The sequence below is a fragment of the Pyrgilauda ruficollis genome, unplaced genomic scaffold (assembly GCF_017590135.1).
Source record: "Pyrgilauda ruficollis isolate IOZ18807 unplaced genomic scaffold, ASM1759013v1 scaffold54, whole genome shotgun sequence".
NCBI classification, from domain to species: Eukaryota; Metazoa; Chordata; class Aves; order Passeriformes; family Passeridae; genus Pyrgilauda; species Pyrgilauda ruficollis.
In genome coordinates this window covers 6,133,738-6,159,529 of record NW_024527044.1, presented here as the reverse complement: position 1 = coordinate 6,159,529, position 25,792 = coordinate 6,133,738, and positions in this window count along the sequence as shown.

The window sequence follows — 25,792 nt, the reverse complement described above, 5'->3', positions numbered from 1 at the left end:
CCTTCATGTTAAGTTATAAAATCATCAGGAGGGAAGTTGTTCTGATTTCTTCAACCAGACAGGCCAAAAGTTGCCAGCCTCCATAAAGTTGTTTCCTAATTTTGAGAGTCTTTGTGAAACTCTGTTTGTGTGGAACCCTGCAGGCTCACTCCAGGGGAATTTGGTTCATACCTGTCAAAGACCAAACAATGAGGATGCTGAGGTGTATTTTTGTTTCTTTCCTGTGCTAGTATGGTGACACTGATTTCCAAATACATAATTCAGAGGAAACCAAAGCTGAAATAAATGCTTCTGCAATGTTTCCAGCAGCACTGATGTGGTCTCAGTACTCTATCAAGAAATACCATTACTTACAGGAAAATCAAGAAAAATATAATTGCAAAGGTAGAAAAAAAAATTTATTAATTTCTTCATTAGCAGAAATGTGAAAGTGAAAGAATAGCTTCAGAAAATGAAGGAGAGAAAAATTGTGACACTGCAGAATCAAGGTAATGATTAAAAATCAGGATCTAATGGGAAGTAAAACATACCAAATACAGACAAATCACAAAACCAGACACTTTGTAATCATCAATGGCCACTAGAACTTACTATTATTATAGTTTCAGAAATGTTATAGTCTTACTGTTGGCTAAATCATATGGTGTTTCTTTCATTTATTTAGTGCTTAAAAATTTCCTTAAAAAGATTTGTAGAAAAGATATTTAAGATGCAGTTCATAACCCAAGATAAGCCTAAATGTGTTGAATGTTTAGTTTCTCAAAGAGGTAGCTTGGGTTTTCGTACCAGTATGTAAAAGGAAACCATGGGGAAGAAAAGATTTGGCAGATTTTCTCTTTGACTTGGGAATGTCCATTTCTGACAGGACTTGGGTTGTCTAGTTTTCAATATTTGTATCATAATTCCTTGAGTATAACTAATGTCTCATTTTCTCCCTTTTTGCAAGCCTTTTATGTATATCTGAGTTAAAAACTGCCTTAAAGTATGTTTAAAAAAACACTTAAGCCCTCTCCTAAAAATTATCGAGATTTTTATTGTAGGATATTGTTATTAGGAGTTGGACTCAATGATCTTTGTGGATCCCTTCCAGTTCAGGATATTCTATGATCAGATAACTGCAGGTCACTCTTGTGCAAGGCTCTTCATGACCTCCCAGTATGAAACTTCCTTATTTATCCACAAACACTGTGGGGTTCATCCAATCCACCTGTAGCCATCTAAGACTTCACCTCTGATCTGACCCTGCCATCAAGTCTTGGCCTGTGATCAACAGAGAAAGAATCAACTCATCCCACCTTGAAAAGTTGTTCTGAGGAATATCCTCATGGATATATCCTTCATGGATAACTGAGGGAGCTTGACAAAGCTTTCAGAGAAAACTTGAACCACCTAATAGACAGAAATTAATGAAATTAATCCCTTGATGTATAAGGCTGAAGACAAGATGCCTGAAAACTCCACCATGGAAACTGAGGTCAGGGAAAGACAAGAAATATTATTTTATCAGCACAGAAAGGAGAAGCTCTGGAGGAATCATTCATTTTGGTTAAAGGCAGAGCATTTTCCTGCCTTCTGAGTCACAGGGCCTGTGGACTCCTGTTTCAGAGCCTCCTGAACTCACCAAATTTCAGGAAATTACTTTAGCCATGAGGAATTTGGCATGTGTTACATGATGCTTCACAATATGGGCACCCACTCCAGCCTGAGAGAGTACTTCAAACACTGTGAGAAGTTTTAACAACTGTGGGACTTTTCCCAAAATGCCCTGATTTCAGCTTGGACATTGTCAAAGGAGGCCCTGAACCTTGGAGTTTGCTTCCTGCACTTGGCCCACACCAGCCTTTAGTCTATCAATGTGCAGAGCAGTGCATGAAGCTCATCTATGTTCCCTGGTTTTTGCCTGAGGGGCTGGAGATAGGGAACATGTCTAGCTTATCCTAAGAGAGTCTATTTAAGGCAGACATTAGTCAGCATGTTTGCATTTTGTATTTAAATTATGTAAATGTGTTCAGAGACTGATGGGGGTCTATCTGACAAACCTAAAACCAAGTAAATAAGAATAAGCGAAGCGTAGTGACATGAAAATGGAAAACCCAAATGAAAATGATTTTTCAGGGGATTTATGCACACCCGGAAAAAGACAAAACCACAAACCCAAGAAGTTGGGGCAGGATAAAGTTCACAAATGAACCCTGGGCAGAATGAAGGGAGAGATTTCTTTTCTCATCTGTTCCCTGGTTTTCCCAACCTGGAGCCTAAGGCACCCAGGAGTAAAACAACCACAGGGAACATCCTCCCTCAAGGAAGCAGCAGAAGCAGTAAATGCTTTAACTGGTACCAAGGGCTTTTATATTCATTGCTTCTCAGCAGAGATCTTTAGACATGGTTTTGTCTCCAGATTAGGAAACCATGAGGACTCATGTCTTGGACCGACATAGGAGAAGTGGCAGAAAAGCAGCGTGGATGCACTCAAGTTTCAGAAAAGTTTGGGATGACTCTCCCAGTGTTCGCTTTTGGTCTTATTTCACCTGCCTGTGGCCAAATACTGACTAATGTGTAAATCCTGATACACATGAAGGAAACTGTGATGGTTGGGATGACCCTGATTTCCAAGAGGAGTCATTTGCCTCAAGCTCCTAATGTCAGATAATAATTTTTGAATTTGAGATGATCCAAGAAGACTTGAAAGTGATACTTGGGGCTAAAATAAAGGGGTTTGATTGTTTCCTCTTCTCTCAAGTGTTAAATAACATTTTGACAGAACTGAAGATTTTCATTTGATAGAAATTTCCACAGAGAAATTCTAAGCTAAAAAATAACCAGGTTTTGGCAGTAAGAATTGAAAATTTTTGAACACAAGAAAATGCAAACCAAAATCAATTGTTTAGAATGTTTAGATTTTTTAAAAGACTATTAAAATGAAAAAAATCTTATTTAAAATTATCTTAGTGAATTGCATTCTGATTCATTTTGCAATGACTATTTCTTTAGACTGTTGCCAAAAATATTCAGATGGCTAATTGCTATATTTTTGAAGTTCTTTGATACACATTTTTCTCTACTTTTGCCTTTTTGTTTATTCCAGTCAAAAATTTTAAAAAACCAAGCTCAACGTAAGAGACAAAACAATCTTTTGTGACTCATGGCTTACAACAGAAAGTTGGAGAACCCAAAGAAGAATTCGCAGAGAAGCCAAATTTTTCTTTCCAAATTTTTGGTAATTTTACTAAGTACATTTGGTCAATCTGAAGACAGGACAGCATGTAAAAATAAATTAACTGATTTAATGGAAAAGCAATTAAATTCTCAATTTGTACCATGTTATATTATTTTGCTGTCTATACATCACACTTTAGGGAGCAGATTGAGGCAGCCTTGGGTCCTTTAATTTGGAGGTTCATGGTTCATAATCATGAAAAGCTAAACTCCAGTGAATTGGTTTTCCCCTCTTCAATATTGCTTAGTCAATATGATTATTTGCATGTATTTGCATAAGAACATCCTGGATGAGGATGTTTTTTATATACACTATACCTGGTAGAAGAACTTAATAGCAAGTGAATTATTTCCATGAGTAATTCTGCAACCATGTTCTTCCCTTCCAACCAACTCTTATGAACAATCCTTGTTAAAATTAAACACTTTTTATAGTGTTTATCTTATTTCCTACCCTGAACACAAGGATAAAGCCAGGACAAACATGTCTGTGTTTTATGACCTGAGTGCAAACAATCTGGTAGAATGGGACTGAAGCTGAAAAAGAGAAAGTTTGTAACTAAACCAATGATTTTTTTATGTCTAGCAGGGTTCTCAGTCCACATCATTCTCCACAATCAGTGTATTATTTTTATGCACAGAATTAATGCAATTTCACATTACAGGTTCAATTCACTGCAAGGAATTTTTTTTTCTATTACATCTTGGACCACTTGAAACCAGTATTTCTGCACTAAGAGTGTTGTGCTTTTGATATTGTAAAAAGTGAATAAGATAAAAGAAATGTGGCATTGTGTCCTGAAGGTCAGTGAAGCAGAGTGAGCACTAATAGGAAGGTCACAGGTATTGCCTCAGACTCATTGTTGTTTGCACTGGAATAGGAGGATGTTCTGATAATGGAGAAAGTTAAAAGTTAAATGTTGTGGATAAATTTTCAAGTAAGCTGTTGTATTAATTATTAACTTTGACAGAAGCCATCAGTTGTGTAGTTTATCTCCTCTAAATCTTGAATATTCCAATATCAGCCTGCCATAAAATTACTGTTACAGATGGATGTCTGGATTTTGAGGTGAAAGACAAGAAGGAGGTAGAAATTTTTACCATGAATTGTCCCTTTATGCCCTTTTAAAAGTGAATCTTAGGGACTGGCAGAAGTGCTTTTGTGTTTCAGGTTTTGAGGGTTTTTTTTGCTTGTCTTGAAGAAGGATAAAACCCTCAAATCTCCTAAGTGTTCATCTATTAAAAATTTTGCTTTAAAAAAAAAATCGGTTAATTTAAAATTAAAAGACAATTTATCATTTATTTCTGAATTAGTGTTTTCAAATGAAAAGTAATTTTAAGACAAAAGTTCACAGAATCTTCAAGATCCTCAAGCAGTACCACCACCACGTTTGACAAGCTCTGATCACATAAAAATACATTTTCATATTTCAAATCTTCTAAAAATTTTATTGAAATGGGATAGTCATTAAACCTGCTTTCCCCAGCAATGTTTTTTGCAGGACATTAATTAGGATTTGCTGACAAAACATCACAAAGTTTTTGTTATCACTGTTATTTCTTGTGTAATGGAAGAAGTATGCATAGTTGCTATTGAAAAGATGGTAGCTGAGGTTTTAAAATTGCTTTTGTTGCCAGCAGCCAGGACTTTAGAGCAAAAGTCTTACTGATGTGGGAGTTGGCTCCTTTGAAAAGAGGAAATTTTCCTCAAATAACTATTAAAAGTCAAGATATGTATTAAAAGATGCCCAGAGTGGAAGCAAACTATATTTAACTAATATTTTAGAAATACTGTGTAACCAACTCTATAACATTTTTCCTGGTTTCAGCAATCTGTCTGCAAACTCCTCACCTTAATTTGACACAATTAGTCTGAATTAATTTAAAATAATGCTTTGGGGTGGGAGGGGCAGAAGGGTCAGCAGGAGTTCTTGGGGCAAGAAATTCTTAAATAGCAGAAACTAGGGTAGGTATATTGTAATTACCGTGTGTCTGATTAAATTTATGATACTTTTTTTTTTCTTGTTAGAATACCAAGTATCACAATACTTACTTTCTCCAATTTTTGCACATTTTTCATCATCTTTGTCTTGAGTTCCAGCTAGCAAAAAAGTGAAAGAGCAGAAAATAGAGAAGCAAAGCAAATTAGGAAATATTTCTTTCAAATCTAACATATTTTCAAGGAAAAAAGTGAAAAAATGCCCCATTTCTTACTTTGTCATCATTCTGTTTTCATATTTTTGAATCTGGAAGTGCTTAGACATTTTTATCACAACAGAATATTTTTGTTGATTTTTTTTTGTTGTTGTTGTTGTTGTGCTGCTTTCCCATTTCACCCCACATGAAGAATTTGCTGCTGCTGTCTTTCTGGGAGCAGCCATGAACAGGAAGACAGTGTGGGAACAAGAATGTCAGACTATTACATAGACAAGGTTCTTTGCCTGGGGGCAAGAAAAAAAAAGGGAAAAGAAAAAGAAAAAGCACAAAACACTTGAAGAAAAATATGACATTTCTAAAAATCTTGAGTGGCAAGGAGAAAATGAGGAAATTATTGTTCCTTGGCTCTCCCAACACAAGGGGGCATCAAATTGAATTCTCAGGTAATGTGGACAAAACAAATAAAAATGATGTTTATTTACTCAGTGCAGAGTTAGGCTGGGCAGCTCTTTGCCACAAGAAAAAGATGCTAAAATTGTATTTGTGTTCAGGTGAATATGGATTCCAAACCAACAGCACAGGCTGAATTTAGGAAAAAATCAGGGAAAAAACCTCAAGGACAAGAATGCCATGAGCCCTCCAGTTTGCTGTAACTGGTTCAGAGCAGGGATTCAGACCTTGGTTTGTGGATGGTTATGGCTGTCCCCGAAATAAAAGGGAAAAGAGGGGATGATCCTTTTCCACCCATGATTTTGGAAAACTGACTGTGCCTCTTGAATTTCTTTTTGCTTTTATCTTTGATCTTCAGCAGGAGCTTTGATCTACACTTTTTACCTTTTGATGTCACTTGTGTAGGGAGAGGGAAAAAAAAAAAAAAGAAAAAGGCAAGATATTCAATATGTACAAATGGGTGTAGCTCCTAAAAGGAGTTACAGAGTAGTTTGTACAATTAAGAATCTGGGTCAATACTCAGAAATTTAGTTGAAAAGGGTGGAATTCAACTCCCTTAATTTTATCTTTTTATGAGAAATTAGGTGTCTGCAACAAACGTCTTTAGCTGAACTCATTACTGATTTATATTAGATGTCTGCTTCAGAAGAAGATGAATCACAGTCTGATTCTAAAGAGAAGTTCTGGATGTGTATTTGGCAGAATTAATTCCTTTTAAGAGGACACAAAGTAGGATCTGTAACCTTGAACTTTTATCAAATATGTACCTAACAGTTGTTCAGCCTTTCTGTTTCCATTTTAACTGCTCATTGTTCCTCAACAAAGATTGTAAAGAATATTCTTTGTTTATGAAAATGAGCAGAGATAATTGGTTACCTCAGTGCTACAGCATTCAAAGAACAATTCCACTACCTATTAAAAAGAAAGGAAAATAATTGTTCTATAGAACAATGTACAATTCCAAATCTCAGACTAAAAAAGAAAATAAAAAAACAAACTGGATTCTAAATTTTGTTACAGGGTTTTAATCTGTTAACAGATTGAATCTGTTTATTGCCTTTTGCTGTAAAGGAGCCTTTTATGATGATTTTACATGGAGTATTTATTTTCACTGAAAGTTACCAACTTCGGATTAAGTGACAAGTAAAAAATGAACTTTTTTTTTCCTCCCCCAAGCTTATCTTAGACATATAACCTATGTCCAGGATTGGCCCCCAGCACAAGCTTTGAAAGGAGAGGGCATAATAATTATTAGGTATAACAAGAATTAATTAAAGATTAATTTTTTTTGTAGTTGAAGGTGTCCCCACCTATGGCAGGGGGATGCTTTTGATGGTCCCTTCCAATCCAAATCATTCTCTGATTCTGTGATTAGGTACAGCCTAGAGTTCAAAGAATCCTATCATTTGTGAAAAGCAACTGAAGAAAATGGGCCTTTTTGGCAACAGGTTGAACCTCCCAATCCAAAAGCTCATCCCCCAGCCTAAAAAATGTAGATGTCTGCAAACAGAAAGGTCATCACAACTGCAGCATCATTGCTCTGGGAGGTCCAGCCTGTTTGGGCTCAGTTCTCTGCCAGGTTTAGCAGGAAGTCAAATTTACCTTCTATTACCTTGTTAAAAACAAATTAATTTGACTCCAGGCAGCTCCAATACTGTAGTAAAAACTAGAATTATTCAGAACTGCAGTGGCTGTTACCCAGGACAATCAGGCCAAATTTACCCTGGCACCCTGAGTGGTCTTCTGGCTCCTCCTCTGAGGTCAGCTGCAATTTTGTGGCTACGTCCACCTTATTGACCTCTCTGGCTCTCCAAAACAGGTGAACACATCCTAAATGCTTATTGGAAATGCTCAGTGCCCAAGCCAATTCCTGAACAGTGCCTGAAAATTGGCTGGAAGGTGTAGTTAAACTGAGCAAAAAACTCACTAGCTGTTTCTAATAATGTAAAGGGGCAGAAATCAAATTTTGGAGCCCATACTGTCTGACACAAAACAATTCACAGAACAAGAAGGATATTTGAATGCTGAAGTTGGCCTCTGATTGGATTTTGCTGTATATTTGACTACACTAAACCTTCAAGAGGACATGGGGCATATAAGAGTGTGTGGTGATGTAAAGTATCACTAAATTATATGCACTAGACTTGAAAATTATTGTATTGAGGTGTCAGGGTTCTTTCTGCCTCATTTATCTGCAGCTGACACAAACAGCCATATTAAATTTCCTACCAAACTCAGGAAGATAAAAAATAAGGGAAGAAAGGAAGCACCACCACCAGAAGCTTAACACTGCTATGATTTTTGGTACAATACTCCTGAGTGAGAAAATATTCTTTGCTTTATGGGACAACTGTTAATAATGCCAACTTGGAGACATATTACAAATTCAGACATTCAGGGGGTTTTTCTAATCCTCAATTGCAGTTTGTCAGTGCTTCAGGAATATTCCCTTGCTCCAATTGTTCATCCTCAGCAGGAGCTGGATTAGCAACATCAGAGTCTGCAGATGTGTATTGTTTCCCATTAGTCTCAGCTTGAGCCTGGTGTTATGTCCTTTTCATCGGGAACCTCCAACTCTAAGTCAGTGAACCAGGACTAATGATCCCAGCTTTCCTGGGAGACATCAGAGTCTGTGTACCTAATGTCCAGAGCTTTGGCTTCTGCTGCTCTTGGCCATTTAATGTGTTGCTTAAGCCTCAGACCACTTACTCCCCTCTGCAGCATAAGCTGCACCCTCCTCACAATGTTTCCAAGAAAATACACACTTGAATATAATTTTCACTTCATCTCTTTGGATTTCTTTTATAATTGCATCTGGCAGGAAAGAGGGAGTTTAGAGACCTCAGTATAAGGGGGGGGGGGGGGGGGGGGGTGTGGGGCAAACAAGGAAGAAAAATAATCAATTTGCAAGCACTAAAATGTTGATGGCTAACGTTTGCACTTTTACTAGCAGACTACCTGCAAATAAAAATTATTTACAAATCATTATTTGGAAGGAATGGGTGAGAAAAATGCCAGCATTCACATTGATGAATAATATCTGAGGTAGATTATTCAGCCAAGTCTACTCAACAGTATCAGATGGAGAAGTGCTTTGTAAAGGTTACTCCTGTCCTTTTTTTCTCTCTGTTTTCTTGCTAACCCTGTTGGCCTCTCATAGATATCAAATTCGTGTTTCCATCTCAACACAGCGAATAAAGAACTCCCCTTAGAAACAGATTTTTTTTGATAGAGACGGGGATATTTCTGTAATGGAACCAGCAACTTCAACCTTCTGCTCTGGACTTTAATATGAACATATAAGACTTCCCCTGGCTGCCCTCCTTTTATAACCACCTGCCTAAAAAATATTTTTCATGCTTTGTGATACTAGGTGTATTTTTTAATGAAGGTTTAAAGAATTTCCTCCAAAGTTCCTCTGAAACATGCACACCATAATATCCAGTGAAGTCTGTTTCTTGATTTGCCAGTCTGTTTAAAAGGCTTGTAAGGCAGTGTTAGAGCAGAATTTCACTTTAATTGGCATTGCTCCTAGCTATTTAAGCAATGTGCTGAACTGTCTATCATCAAACCTGGGCAGCCAGAACAGTTTCTTACCACCAACTTGATATTATCTAGACTCAAATACTTACAGCCTAGATAGTGATGTTTGGGCTGTATTGAGAACTTTAGAAATCATTGTCTGTAATTGCCCCAGGTATGTTTCTTATTCTAAATGTTTTAACTCAATACAGACCACCAATATAAAAAAAAAAAATCCTTTCAATAGCTGAGATTTTAATTTGTGGCATTTATTGTGATAAAACAAGATTCTAAGTAGGAATCAAGATTTTCTTTTTAATTGAGTACTATCAAATTGAGTACTCTCAAAAGGAGACTGACTTCATGCTCTGGGAAAGATTGAGATGAGAGAGGATTTGGAAATGGACAACGAGATGGGCACAAAAAGGTGCTTGTGTGGCTGGACTCAGAGAGTGGTGGTTAATGGATCACACTCAGCCTGGAGGCCAGTGAGTAACTCATGATCCCTCCTGGGACTTGTCCTGTTTAATTTCTGTGCTGATGCCCCGAAGGAGGAGATGAAGTCTGCTCTCAGCAAGTTGTCAGGTGATGCCAAACTGATGGGACCAGTTGATACAGTCCAAGGCTGAGTTATGACCAGAGGGTTTCAGACAGTGGGGATTGATGAACTGACAGGAGCCTGATGGAACTTAACAAGGACAAATGCCCTGCCCACAGGAAGGAAAAGCCTTTTGCAGTGATACAGGCTGGGCACTGAGAGATTCAGGGACAGCTCTGTGGCAATGTCCACAGTGAGATCTGGCAGCACCAAGGACCTACAGCACCCTGGGCTGTACGAGCCAGAGCAGAGCCAGCAGTCCAAGGAAAGGGATTATCCCCCTTGACTCAGCACTCAGATCACAAACACTCTACTGCAGTTTTGGGCCCCTAATCCATAAAAGGATTAGGGGCTCAAAAAAAAGGACCAACCATAGTGTGTTCAAGGAGGGTCACCAGGGTGCTCAAGGCTGGAGCAGATGCTTGGTGCAGGAATGTGGTGGGAGTGTTCAGCCCAGAGAGGTGGCTGCTTGGAGAGGCCTGAGATCAACCTCTACTACTTATGATAAGGTTATTGAGAAGATCTAGCCAGGCTGTTCATATGGTGAGAAAATGAGAAATAGTAGGAACAACAGAAAACAAAATGAAGGACAATTTCCCCATGAAAGCTGGGTATTGGGGCTACTCTTCCTGGGAGATTGTGCATCCTTCACACAGTAATCTGTGCTGACCCCCAAAATGACCCTGTTTTGAGTAGCTTTTTGGACTAAAGACCTCCTGATGTCCCTTCCAAGTTGAATTGTCCTATGATCTTGAGATCTTGTGATTCCAGTTTAGGAGGAGGAAGAAAGCTCGACTTGGGATTTACAAGCCATTGTTCTGATCTAACAAATCAAGGATTTCACTAGAAAAAAAAATCCTCTTAAATTTTTGTTTGTTTTGGATTACACAGTGTAATCCTCTGATGAGAATGTCTGGTTTCTGTTTTGATCTGGTGTATCCCATGATGGCTCTTCAGATGAAAGGACTCTGTTTTTGCTGTAAGGGTGCAAAATCATGTAGTTGATACGGTGTAAAAGGAGAATATTGCTCCATTGATATCCTAAGAAGGTATTTTAAATTTGTCATTCCCTGTTTCTGAATGGTGTTTGACAATACATACTCAAATTACTTCTACACACACCCCCAAAAGAAATCCAATTTCAATAATCTGTAATTTTCTCTTTATTCTACAGACAGGGTTATAGTTTCTACACAGGCTTCTAAGGTTTCATACTGAGACTTTTATCCAGTGTTTTCAAAGATTCTATATTAACCAGATTGTCAGGCAGCTGAGGGTCAGTACTTTTCTTTCTTTGGGTGTCTTTTCTTTCTTTTCTTTCTTTTCAGTGCCAAGCTCTACAGCTTAAAGAGGGAATTGAAAGAAAGTGTATTTTTGCCTGAACAGTTTTGTGACTTTACCTGAAAAAACTGTCATCACCAACACCCCATCATTAAATTAGCCTTCAATCCCAAGAAGCTCTGCATCAAAAAAAACAGCTGCTTGTGATAGAGAAATTATTTGCTGGAATAACAAAAAAATTATTTCCCATTACTGTAGGTACCAGTTTAACCTACTATTCATAGATATTCTTTCCAGGGTTATCTCACATTCAGACAGAGGAAGCTACACTTAGTACAAAAGCATAATAATTTTGGGTCTGGATATCATTCTCATCAATGATTTAACATTATCTTTTTTCCCTCCACACTAATTAGTCATGTAATTTCTTTCAGTAGCAATGCTGATTGCTTTGGTCAACCTTTTCTTATTCCTTCATCCCTGAGAGCTTCCCAAAACCTAAACACAACAGCATCATCAGCTTCCTGAATCTGCCCTTCATGGAAAGCTTCTTGAACTGCTCTGCCTTGGCAGGACCTCAGCCAGTCTGAGAAAGCTTTACCTCAAGGACATATTTCTATTACCAAGATAAAAAAATGCCAGGAACCATTCCTTCAAAGAAGCCAATGTTGTGGCTGTTGTCATCCTATCAAGCCCTCTCCAAACACTTCCCTGCTATTTCAATACTACTATTTATGCCTAAGCTACTCTTTGGGAATGCACTTTTTTGCATCCCAAGTCTTACACATGACCAAGGAATAGTTTCAGGATATTGTAGGCATTCTGGATGAAATCTGTGCCAGCAATCATGCTGGCAATGCAACAGGATGGATGGTCAAGCTTCAGTTTGTGTCTACAGACAAAGACTTTGGGCTCAGTGTTTAGGTTTCACTGAAACTTCAATTGCTGTCATAGGACTTAATTTCTTTCAGGTTTTAAGGAATTGTTCTTTTAATGCTGAATGGCTGAATCTACTATTGACTGTTCAGCATAGCAAAATCAGGAATATATTTAACCTGTGTATGATTTTACATCAGGGCATTTTAGGCTAAAACATGGGTGATTCTCTGGTACTTCCTGTTTAATTTTATGTATTTTTGTTTCCCAAAAATCAATTTTAAATGCTGATTATCATATTCAGTGTTGCTAGAATCCACTTATCAAGCCTCAGAAACATTTCTGTCAAGTGGGCCATGTTTTCTGCTGAATTCTTACTAGAGGCCAAAGTGCACTTCATGCAGTCTCTGTGAGTTCCTCCACACCATCTTCTTTCACCTCATCTGTTTGTATTCCCTTTCCTCTTTAGGAAGCATTTTCGATGCAAATGCTACAGGCTTTTCTGGGCTGTTTGGTATTATGTGAGAAATCACCACTTCTGACCTCATACAGTGAAGCATCAGTAGTTTAACAGATTGGCAGGGATGGGACAAAGTGCACTAAGCCCCTGGAGGATATAAGTGTCTGTTTAGCCAACTTGAAAGCATCTTGACATTCTTTTGACCATTGCCACTATTTATTTTTCTGTAATAGTTCTGTCACAGCACTAACTGTAGTAGACAGATTTGCTATGAATTTCCCTTGGTGGTTTATCATAGCCAGAGAGAAAGTTAATTTCCATACCTTTCCCTTTGTACATCAGCTTGTGTAATATACAGTATCCATCTGCTTTTCTGAAAGCAGAGTAAAATACCTCTGCACTCTCAAACCTGGCTGCACCCACAGAGTTTCCTAACCTAAGCCCTTCTCTTCCTGGAGCCTCGATGACACCTCCAGCATCTTAAAACTTTTCTGATCTCTCCCTTCAGGACATCAGTGTCTCGCAATCCACACCTTACAGAACTCAAGGATTGAAGAAAGGAGTGGACAGTGGGAACACAGTGAGGAGCTATTTGTTATTCCAATTATCCCTAATAGTTAAAGTGCACCTGGAGTTTTAATGAGTGAGCCCCTCTTTTAGTAATTGGTGTTAGTTCATTGTGATTATATTCTTGTTTACTGCTGAGCCTCAAGAAAATGCAAGGTGTTCTACAAAGGAGGTTGGTAGATTTCCCTACATTTTACAGAGAACTTAATTTCAAGACATAATTTCATCCCTGTCATCTGGCTAGGTTAGGAACAGAATACAGAAATCATAGGTCTTAATTAATTGCTTTTTTCCCCTACAAAATCACTTGAATGCTTATCCTAGCACTCACAGGTCCCAAATGAGACAGAAGTACAGTCTACTTAATTACAACAGACTTAGTCCAAGCATAAATAAGTGCTTGTGCTTAAAATCAAACATCCTATATAGGATTTAATCATAAATTTTCCACTGAGGATTCAGAAATAATATTTTTGCCAAAGAACAATTCTCACATCACATGAAACCCAGTAATTATAGATGCTGCACATGAAAAAGTAATACTGGTGTCCACAGATCTCAAACTTATTTTCAGTGAACATCTAGGTTTTTTTCTTTCCTGTATTATAATAGGGAGAGAGTTTTAAGGCACAAATAACAATTAGGTTTCCAACTCCCATTAAAAGAGTGAAAAAATTAAGTCCCTCTTGGTCTTTTCAAAACCTACCCATTTCTGTTAGTGTTTTTGTCAGTCTCTTCTGATTTAACACAGAAGGCTACAATGACCCTGCCATAACATTCTGATGTTTTTCACACATTTTGAAAATATAAACCATGATCCCCCCACGCTAAATACAATTGTTATTTGTTCATATGGTAAAAAATCAAAAAAACATGCAGTCACCCATATTGTGCAAGGAAAAAGATTAAAAATACCCCATGCCTTCCAAGAAGATTTATTTCAGTTTAACTTTTTGCTAATTACTGACTAATAGATAGCTCAAAACTTCATTCTTTGATTGTGCTGATTGCACCTCCAAAGGACTGGAATAGTTCTGCCATTTCCTAGGTGCTCTCAATGCACATATAAGAAATATTAATGAGCCTTGTTTTTCAAAAACAATTAACAAAGGGTATTAATCTCTCTTATAACCTAGAATGAGGCAGCATGTGGGGTGGGGGTGTGGTTTTGTTTGTTTTTTGGTTGGTTGGTTTCACATTTTTCAAAGCATTTGCATGGTCTCTGGAGTGTCTCCATGGGCTGTCTCCCATTTTATTCTTAAAACTGCTGTTCTCTTCCTCTTCAGCCTTTTTTAACTATCTCAGTGCTTGTTGCTCACCACCTCCTAGGTGCTGCAGTCTTACTCCTGACTTTCCTCCTCTAACTACCATCTCCAACAAGTTACCATTTGGCCTGGCTTGTGGAGGAATTCTCTGAAAATGGACTCTTGGTGCCTCAGAAATGCCCATCCACCTGTATTTAGCACGAAACAGCCTCAAGGAGAAAGGCTGTGACACCACAGAGCAAGTATTTTATACAACCATAAAAGTATTAAGGTGGAAAGGCAAAAGATGGGATTTAAAACACAGATCAGTCTGACAGCATGTGCTACTGAGTAGCTCAGCCTGTGGGAATTTATTTCTCACCACATACCACGCAGAGAGTCACAGAAGGTGTACCTAGAGCTGCACAGTACCTTGGACCTCTTATAAGGCTCAAAAGTATGAACTTCTCCAAAAGACCAAAGTCTTGCATTTTCAAGGACCCCTTTAGGAAACGATGAATCTGACTCCATGTTCTTAGAAGGCTAATTTATTATTTTAAGACCTATATTACATTAAAGAATGCTATGCTAAAACTATACCAAACTATACTAAAGAATACAGAAAGGATACAGACAGAAGGCTAAAAAGATACTAATGAAAATATCATGACTCCTTCCAGAGCCTCGACACAGCTTGGCCATAACTGGCCAATAAGTCAAAATAATTCACATTAAACCAATGAAACAACCACCTGTTGGTAAACAATGTCCAAACACATTCCAAAGCAGCAAAACACAGGAGAAGCAAATCAGATAATTATTGTTTTCATTTTTCTCTAAGGCTTCTCAGCTTCCCAGGAGAAGAATCCTGGGCAAAGAGATTTTTCAGAAAATATGACGGTGACACCAAAGTACTTTCCATTCTGGCCCACAGTGACCAGGCCCAGCATTATGCCAAGGGACTTTTGGCTCCTCCCTTCTCTATGGGAGGATTTCAACATGTTTGATAAGGGGGATATTTTCCTAACAAAGACCAAGTGATATATAGAAATTTTTGTGGAGGTGGAAAAATTTATCACAGTAAGACCTTTCTGGACTTCTTCAGAAAACCATCTGTCCCAGCTGGCTTATAACCTAAAGGCTTTCCTAGCAAGAGCCTTCTGCTCACATTCTTGTGAGCTGGGTCTGGACCCACTCTTGAATGGCTTTTGTTACTGTTTTACCATAATGAAGAGGACTGAGAGTTATTAGTCTGTAGAAATGGTTGTATTTTAGTGATAACTGACAATGGTTGGATATATGTATCTGAGCTGTACTGGGGGGCACAGAACAAGGAACCTCTTCAGCTCCTCCATGGAAGGCAGAAAAATAAAAGGGGATTTTCCTTGAATGGTTTCACCAGTGTTTATAGTCTCACACCAGCATACTCAGAAATTCAGAAATGTACCTGCACCTCTGACATCTCTCTCAGCCTTGCTGATAGTGATAGACCCCAGATCTGAACTTTTTTTCATCATGGATCTCCATTGATCTGCCAACTAAACTTTGCCAGCATGTCTCCATTCCCCTTCCCTCAAAGTATGTAGTTGAGATGTAACAAAACACAAGTCCACCTGGGTTTATCCCTTATTTTAGGTTTTCCCTGGAATTTTTTTTTGTGTCAGAACATTGCAGTGTGGCTTGACACTTTCCACAAAAGAAGTGATCTTTCATTTAGACAGGCAATGGCACAATCCCAGAGGAAAGTTGAGAATAACAGAGTTACTGGCATACTAATTCATGGTCTTCTGTAAAGTTCAGCCATTCCCCAGGATTTGCAGTTCAAAACAGGGAGAAATATTTGAAAATGTTTGATCCTTTCAATCAAATAAGTCTTTTAAGCTCTGATTATATACCTATTATGTGTAGTTTGTACACAAATTTAGGAATAATAGAAGGTTTATGTTAGAATGGACCTCAAAGATCATCTAATTCCAAGTCCCCTACCATGGGCAGGGGCAACTTCCACTCTCCCAGGCTGCTCCAAGCCCCATCCAACCTGGCCTTGGGTAATTCCAGGGATCCAGGGGCAGCCACAGCTTTGGCTACCTGATTGCAAATTATTTGGGTTGCTCTAACCTGGAACAGGTCAGACTTTCTGGACATGGTTCATTTCATCCAATATAAGGCATCTAAAAAAGTAAAGCCTTGTAATTGAGCAGAGGGGATTCACTCACCTAAGGCTTCCTTGACAATTAATTAGAAAAAAAAAAAGGCGCATTTCTAGAGAATAACTCATCTGGCTCAGATATCCTCTGCAGGCTGTTAAACACATCCTGGAGTGCCTCCTTTTCACTGCCAGTTGTAGACAGCCTACATGCCACAGGGTGGATGTCACCCCATGACATCCATTTCTGCCTGTGGCTGCAGAAGTCCTGGTTTGTGACTGAAGAGTCCAGAATTTTTAGCAATGACATTAAAGCAGCTCTTAGCAGGTTGGGTCATCTGCCTAACTTCACTTACTTGAAAACAGAGCATGTAGGATTTCCCTCTTTAATGGGAAGAAAGAGAAGCTTTCAGAAGGTAACCTAGTCAATGTAGTGCAATCTTTGGTCTTAAGATTGATTCATTTAAACTTTTTCCCTTATTTTTCTCTCCTGATTACAGACAGGAAGCAGATGCCTATAGTAGGCACAAGGCCTCGTAATAAGCTGCTGACAGAGAGGCATCAGGATATTTGGCCACAGACAATCCCATCCTACATCATAAACCTAAAACCAGGAGGAATGAGTCCTGTGTAGGAGATGTATTTTCTCCCCCTTCTCTGAAGAGAAAATCTTAAGTAGACTCCTGGAAGTTTAAATAAGCTCAGCTAGCACTTGAAGAAGGAAAGTTCTATTCAGTGTATAAATGTTATGTTTCAAAAACATTTGGCTGGCAAATATTCAGCTTTCATTTTCTCTCTTTTCTTCTCTGCCCTTTTTTCCTTTTCTGCCCTTTTTCCTTTTTTGCAAGTCAAAAACAAAGCCTGAGGAAGGGAAAATAAAAAGGCCTGGGATATCAAACCTCAAAAAGCAACTTAAAATAAAATTAAAAAAACGTATTTGCTTTTCTGAGAAGAACAGGAGAAATGTTTCCTAGAAGCAGGGGATTGGCTTATGAACTTGTCACAAAAAAAATGGCTTTACCTTTTTTTTCAGCCTCGTTATTCACCTGTTAAGCCTAAGCATCCTGACTGGTGAGATGTGAAGCAGAGATTAGAGATGGAGACAAAATTTGCACCCTAAGATTTATAATCAAAGTGAAAATTGTCTTCAGCTTGATCCATAAGTGTTAACTGGTTATCATCAGCGAAGGAAAATGAAAATGTGTGGATCAGAGACACATTTACTTACAGGATTTGGGGCAGCCAGGGTCAGAACCCCTTTCTGCAAAGAGCTCAGGCATCTACTCAAACTCCTGTCATCCACTGAGAGACAAATGCCTTTTCCATTATGCACACATGTATTTGCTCTTCCTATCTGAACCAGCTCATGAACTTAAATATAGCCCTTCTAGGTCCCAGGTTTACCTTCTAAATGGACATTTCCATTCCTGCCTTCTTCCCGTTTAACAGCCTTTATACGGGATTGGCAAAGGCCTAAGCAAAGTCTAAGCAAGGGGTAGATGATGGTGTTTAGTGTGAGCACTGATCTTGATGCTCAGAGATCACATAAAATTCAGTTTGGCATTCCCAGGCTCTGTTTGTGCCTAAAATAAATGTTCACAGCATAGTTCCTTAGTATTTAGACAGTGTGTGGAAGAGTCTATCCCAATCATCAACCCCAATCACAGCATGGGAACAAGTAATTTATTATAAAAGTACATTCCTTTCTAAATTAACTCAGAAAGAAAATGAAAGACAACAAGTGCAGAAGAAACACTGACGTTTCCTAGTAAAAAAACCAAAAAACTCTAAACTTTGGTCTGCGTATGGCCATTGTATAATTATTTCTGATGGATTAATGGTATGTAGATTTTTAAAAATTAGCCCCAGTTCCTTAGCTCCATACCTGGCAATAGTATGGAAATAAGTCATAGAGTTGTAGAATAAAATAATTGTTTAGGTTGAAAAAGTCCTTTAAGATCATCAGGTCCAACCATAAGCCCAGAAATGCCAAGTCCACCACTAAACTGTTCCCTAGTGCCACATCTACACAGCTTCTAAATATCTCCAGGGATGGTGACTCCACCACTTTCCTGGGCAACCTGTTCCAAGACCTGACCACTTTTTCAGTGAAGAAATTTTCTTTAATATCCAATCTAAATCTCCCCTCGCACAACTTGAGGCCATTTCCTGTTGTCCTGTCACTTGCTATGTGGGAGAAGAGACTGACCCCACCTGGCTTTTAACCTTCTTTCAGGGAGTTATAGAGAGTGAGATGGTTCATCCTCGCTTATCTGCTATGGTAGTAGCCAGATTAAGTTCTAGTTGAGTTTTGGTCCTTCAAATTTCTCCTGGAGTTCCAGCCAAAGCTCTCTGTTCATCCAGGTCAATCTTCTTCCCCACCAGTTTGTGTTTCGGGACACGGGAACGGCTGCCCCTTCTGCTTTAGGGTGTCCTTCTTAAAGAAAGTCCAGCCTTCCTGGACTCCTTTGCCCTTCAGGAACACTTCCCAAGGGAATCTCTCAACCATTGCCTAAACTGGCCAAAATCTGCCCTCTGGAAGTCCAAGGCAGTGTTTTTTTTTGATTGCTCTCCTTGCTCCTCCAAGAATCAGAACCTCTCTCATTTCCTGATCACTGTGCCCCAAACAGCCTGTGACCATCACATCCTGCTCTGTTCACAAACTGCAGCCCAGCAGGTTATCTTCCCTAGCTGGGTCCCTCACCAGCTGCTAGGGAAGATTCCACAACCTCCAAGAATTTCCTGGATTGTTTCCTCTCATCTGTGTTGCATTTCCAGCAGAATCTGATAAGTGGAAATCCTCCACAAGGACAAGGATTGTGAGACTTTTCCAAACTTGGTATAGAATATTTATATAGACTTTTCCATTTTGAATGAAACAAAAATTTATTGGAGTTGTCTTAATAAAAACCTCTACATTTTTAAGGTAGATGAAATACAGTCTCAGAACAAATCCCATCACATTGTTACAGCCGCTTTTGATGCTTTTTTTTACAGCTAAAAGTGCACAGTGGAGACTTTTCTTTGTGATAAGAGAACTCACCTCATTGACATCACTGCTCTCTTTTTCTCATGACACTAAACGTTCAGTTAACATTTGCAGCATTTTATAACAATTAACTCTTCCTTAAACCTCCAAAGCAAGACCCACCCCTTGCAAAATGAGACAAAAATATTCAAACCTAATAATAATAATTTTAAAAATCCCAAGCAAACAAATAAGAGCCAAAACCTCTCCTCCTCTGGTTAGCCTGGCCAACATATGCAACTAATTCTCAGAGAGGTTTTCTGGAAAACCAGTGACAAGATAGGTACTGTGGGCTAGCCCCGGGCAGTCAGCAGTGGCAGAACGCTTCACACAGCCTCATGTGTAAAGTTTCTGAACTGACACAAAGCTTAATGGAAGTGAACCCTGACAACTGTGGCCAACCGAGTGTAAGTGACATTCCGGGTGCCTTGCCACTCCGCATCCATCCTCCTTCCCCTGCCTTCCCCCCTTCCCCTTCTGCCTCTCCCCCTTGAAGGTATAATGTCTCCTGTGGGAGCCCTGATGCTGAAATGCCTGGCGCTCTTTTTCGGGTGATTTGCCGGCTCCCAGCTCACCAGCGCGGATTCCTCGGGACTGGAGAGCGCCCGGACTCACTTTTGGAAGGCAGCTAACAAGCAGAGTGATGGTCTGGCATAAGACAGGCTGAGATTGTGTCTGAAAGCGCTCTCTGCTTACCCTGACACTACTAAAGGCAGAGAAAGTTGTTTGGGGGAGAAAATCCCATCTCAAGTTCTGAGATTATCTAGTAAGCCCCCCACAAAACAAGCTTTTTTTTGCATTTCATGCTTAAATCTGGATTTTAAAATGTGGGAGCTGACTTGAGCTGTCTCACCGCATCAATAAACAGCTTTGTTCAGAGTACTTTTGAGCAGGCTCCTGCCTCCCTTTGAAGGCAGGGAAATCAGCCTATTTGTATATAGCAAAGTATGGATCTCTCTGCAGTGCTAATCCTTGTAGCACATCGATCACTTCTCCTCAGAGGGTTTGAAAGCACTTTGCAAATACTGGAAATAGCAGTAGGTGTGTAACAGAAGTCTCCTTTTGTTGGGTCTTGCACAAATACATCAAAGCAAAGGCCTGTCCTCAAAAATGCACACTCTACATGGATAAGACAGGCAGAGTTGATAATGAAAAGGAATATGAGAGGTTTAATGAAGGCTGTTATCATGTAGGTGGTAGAATTATAAACAAGCACAACTCAGCTCTCAGGAGTGAAACCTGAAACCTGTGCTGCTAAACCACAGTTTGCCCTGGCCCTGCAACTACACAAAACAGTGATGTATCATTTCCACAGACAGGGAATGTGAGAAAAAACAGGTAAAATTGTTTTGTTTTCTTAGAAGAAAGAAAATCTCCTTCTCCTCCAATTATTATTATCTATCTACTCCAATTGCAGAACCTCAGCATAGTTTTATGAATCATTGCAGCACTTCCCAGCAATGTCATGATCTCACAGTATTTGGAAATGGTTTTCTTAGGGTAACTGCTCTGAGATACACTTTTTTTTTCTTCACTGAAAGAGTGATTAAACTTTGGAATAGGCTGCCCAAGGAAGCGGTGGAGTCACCATCCCACTCCTGGAAGTGTTAAAAAAATGACTGGATGAGGCACATGTGCTATGTATGGTGTGGTTGCCATGGTGGTGTTGGGTCAAAGATTGGACTCCACGACCTTGGACGCCTCTTCCAACTTTAATGACTCTATGATTTTGTTCCTCCAGATGTGGTTTGGGTGCAAATCTGAGTGTTTTGCGCCCAATATATGACTTATTGCTACTGAGTATATTGAAAAATTGGCAATAGGGATATAATCAACCATTGTTAAATTGCCCTCTTTTCATTCACTATAAGCCTGGTTTTAATATCTTGATTATTTCACTTATCTGCAGAGACAGTGTAAGCAGCATTAACAGTGTTCTACATGCATGGATTTGTTTTTTGAGAATGTAGGAAAGTCATGAAGGTGAAAATCCTGAGAGTTCAGTGAAATGATTAATGACTTTTTTAATAAAAGAAGCATTTAACCAATAAATTTGTAATGACCTTGGGCAAAACTTAACGTAAAGTCAGGTTGTGCCCTTTCTGTAAACAGTGGTCTTCATTATGAAATTACTAATGAGAATTAACACTACTTGAGGAGAAAGAAAGCCATGTTGTCTATTAGAAAATAATTTTGAAGTAGAAGCTCCCATACTCACTAAAAATGGATGATTTTGGACACCTCTGACACTGCTGGGCGTCATTTTCCTCTATGTACTAGATTCCTTCTTCCACAGGAAAGACACTCTGGTAAACAGGAAAACTTTGTGAGTGGCCATGTAAACAGAACTATTTGTACTCAAAAATCTTTGGAGATGTAACATAGATGTTTTACCCAAGGTCACATAAAGAATCAGAAGCAGAGATTGAAATTCATCTTGAGTCTGCTGAGTCCCATTCAAGTGCCCAAACAACAAGACCACCTTTTCCAACTGATGTTGAATCTGTCATCTGAGACTTAAAATGTTTTGAGGTGACAGCAACTGACCCCAAAACCCCAGGTTTTATGCGAAAATATTTTCAAGTCTAAACAGTTATGTTAAATGAACCATTAAAAATTAAGCATTGAAATGAACTGACCTGAACAACGAACTAAAACATGCCTGACGCATCAAACAGGTTTCTATTTTTTTTTTCCTTTTATTTATGATGGGTGATGTGACAAAAGAATTCACTAAATTCTGAATACTAAATAAATTAGTCATAGCTCAAATGCCACTTCAATAATTTTTCCAGAGAACAACCACCACAGAAGCTTTTCCTCACTTGTGCCCCTTTGGCTCACCTGGTCTTTAAGATGATTCAAAAATGGAGAAAACTGAAAGAGAGTGAAATATAAAGAGTCCAAATGCCAAATCCACTGAAACACTTAATCATCTAAGATACAACTGGGTTAAAAGCTGGACACAAATGTCTGGAATTACATATACACCATTATACCTCAAATCACAGGAGAATCTTTCTTGTATATAGCACCATTAATTCCATAAGTATGGCATGCAGGTCCTTGTAATTTTGCCTCATTTTGTTTCTGCAGTAAAAATATTAGCAGCTATGAATACTTTCTTCTGTGACATATTTCCCAATTTTTTCAGTGTGAAGTAAAGCAAACTCAAAAGAAAATTATATTCAGAAGTGTTCAAGTTTCTGCATATGCCTTAAATCTCTTCTGCTGCTGATCAGTTCAGTAAAGAGTAGGGTGAGTCTGTGAGTTAGGAGTTGCTGCAGGGAGAGAAAGACAGGTGGAAGACCAGAGAAAACGCAAACAGAAAGGAGGAAAATTAGACCAAAAACAACAAGGAGAAAACAGGAAAAGAAATTAAAATAATGAGATGGGAGCAGATTCCCCCTTCAGGGCAGAAACTTTCATGCTGAAGAATTTAAATTCCTTTTAAAGGCCACACCCACCCCTTGAGTCCTTCCTAAATACTCCAGACATTGATTTATTGTAAGGTGTGCGCTCCTTACTTGTTGATGGTGAGGCAGCCATCAACTGTGTTCTCCAACTTTAAACTTTCTCATGGATCCACAGGAAATAACTATGGATGGACAAAACCAGGGTCTCCAAAGTCTATATCTTGCAAAACCTGACTAGACAGTGGTGCTGACTTGTGGAGTTGAAGTTTTGACTGAGTCCCCTTCTGCTATTCCTCCTGCATAATTCAGAAAAATTTGCTTATTTTCCCTGGCTATCATCTCTCTGCTTTAGTCCTTTCTTTTCCTAAATGGAAGAAAACCAATATTCTCACATAGCTTTAAAATTTGAAAGTGAGTTACAGAGGAAAAGTAAATGGGTAGATGAATAATTTTTGAATTATTTGGTAACTCATTTTTGTCAGTCTTTCCCTTCCCTCTTACAGTTGTTTTTGTCCTTATCACCCCTTTGTTATTGTGCAGATCAGCTGGAGTGGAAGCTCTCTCATGGAATCATGGAAACATTAAGATTGGAAAGGAATTCCAAGTTCATTGAGTCTTTGACCTAAAAGCCCAGCCTTTGAGGGAATTGATTGGCAGCTGATCAGTGTGGAGCACTGACTTCAGCAGTTCTTCTGCAGCAATGCCCATGGAGGTTTCATCTCCAATAGGCACCTATATCAAGGTGAAAACCTCCCATCACGGTTAGGCAGGGTACTTACACCTTGAGGCTTCAGAATTAGAGCTGATGTTGGTTTTATCTAACTACTGCAGTGAAAAGAGCTGTAAAACACTGTATCCTCACCTTTTATTTAATTACTTTTAAACTTGCATCAAAAGAAAAATGACTCATCACAAGGACTGCTCTGCTCCAGACAGATGAGTCACTCACAGCCCTTGGGTGGATCCAAACTTCTTTGTGTTTTGTTCATCAGCTGGGAATTGTTTGAAAGGCTCAGAGTATAAAGGGGCCGTGATCCCGTTTCCTCTGCATGTGTGCAATGGAAGACGATGAAAGAAGAGAGTTGTTCCACAAGGATCTCTTTGGTGGGGAGGAAAAAAAAGCTAGTAGGGAGTTCTATCTTTCAAAAGTTTTGCAATAATTTCCAGGTTTGATAAAACATTGCAATTCACTTTCTCATTTTATTTGCCCTCATTGCAGAAGATTACACCTGCTCTTTCTTTAGCCCTTTTCTTCCACAACCTAGGCAAAATAGATCTATTTACCAGAAATTTCATTATTTACAATGTCCGTTTTTACAAGGTGGCTTACACTGCAGCTTCTTTACACTTGGGGATATTTAAAAGCCAGCTGGACATGTTCCTTGAAACTGGCTCTAGGTACTCCTGCTTGAGCAGGAGGATTGGACAAGTTGAACTGCAGAGGTTCCAACCTCAACCATTCCCTGCCTCTAAAACTCTGTGATTCTGTCTTCAAATTTCAGTATTCATATCAAATCTTCCCTTTCCCATTTACTTCTTGGGCCGTGTTGCTGAAAGAGCTTTCTGGAGAAGCAAAGTTGTTCTCTGGCAGGTTCTCTGAGACAGGTTACAAATAACCCCATCCTGCTTAGACCCATTCCCCTTTGAGCTGGGTACACCCTGTCCAAGGAATGGGGCTGCCAAGTCCCTCCCAGTGCTGTGCACAGCAGACTAGGTGAGGAATGTTTGGTGGGCTACAATTTGTGACAGCTGCCCCCACTCCAGGGAGGTAAAACATCCTCAAAGAGAATGAGAAATGCTCGAGGTCTCCTTCCCAAAGCTGTAAATGCTTGCCATCACTCCAGCCACCTCCCACCAAAAAGCTGAGTGTCTTGACAGAGAAATTTGAAATCCTGGCAACCTTCCATGGAGGAATATAATCTTTAAGGAGCCTCAAAACTGCCCTTGGGCAAATCCTCTTTTCATAGTCAAAATAATAATAATTAATGAAATTCCACAGTATTCAGAAAAAAGCCAATGCTTTTAGAAAATCTCCAGGCTGCCATTTCCAATTATAAATTGCCATATCCAGTAACATCACCCTGATAAAGTGGAAGGCTGATCTGTACAGGCAAGCGAGGACGCGTCTAAAGTTGAGATAATATCAACACCTCTCCCTGAAGATATAAAATAAACTGCATCATTTTATTAGATTAACATATTAAAATAAAACTTAGCATCTCTGCCACTTCACCCAAACTAATGCAAAGGAGCTTAATATTTGATTATTAGATTTATCTCACTGTTTGAGGATGATGATTAACTCTTTCCAGTGAGAAGACACCTAATATCTCAGTCTGTCTGCCATATGCTTCATAAAATAAGTATTTTTTTTCCTGAAAATAGAGACAAAGAAAGAAAATAAACGGGTAAAGTCTTAAAATTCAGAGTGGAGTTCTCATTTTAATAAAATGCTCTTCTTGTAGAGGTTTTAGAGGCAAACTGCTCTTTGCCTCTCTAATTGTTAATATACAATGACATTCACAGGGTCAGATCATTCAGGACTGCCATGACAAAGTCTAGTGGTTTTTAATGTAGATTCATAGAGCCTAGAACACATTGAAGATTTTTACACTGTAAATATGACCTATGCAATGTTTTTCAAAAAGTTCTTGTGATGTTCCAACCATCAAACTGTGGAATGCGTTGATCGGTTCTTCTGATATGGCGGATTAAAAAAGTGACATAATTCAAAAAGCTGTAAAGTTTATCTGAAATAAAACAGTTTGCTTCTGTGGAAAGAGTAGAGAAGTGTGTCTAATGAGAGAATAGATTCTGTTTATAGAATTGAA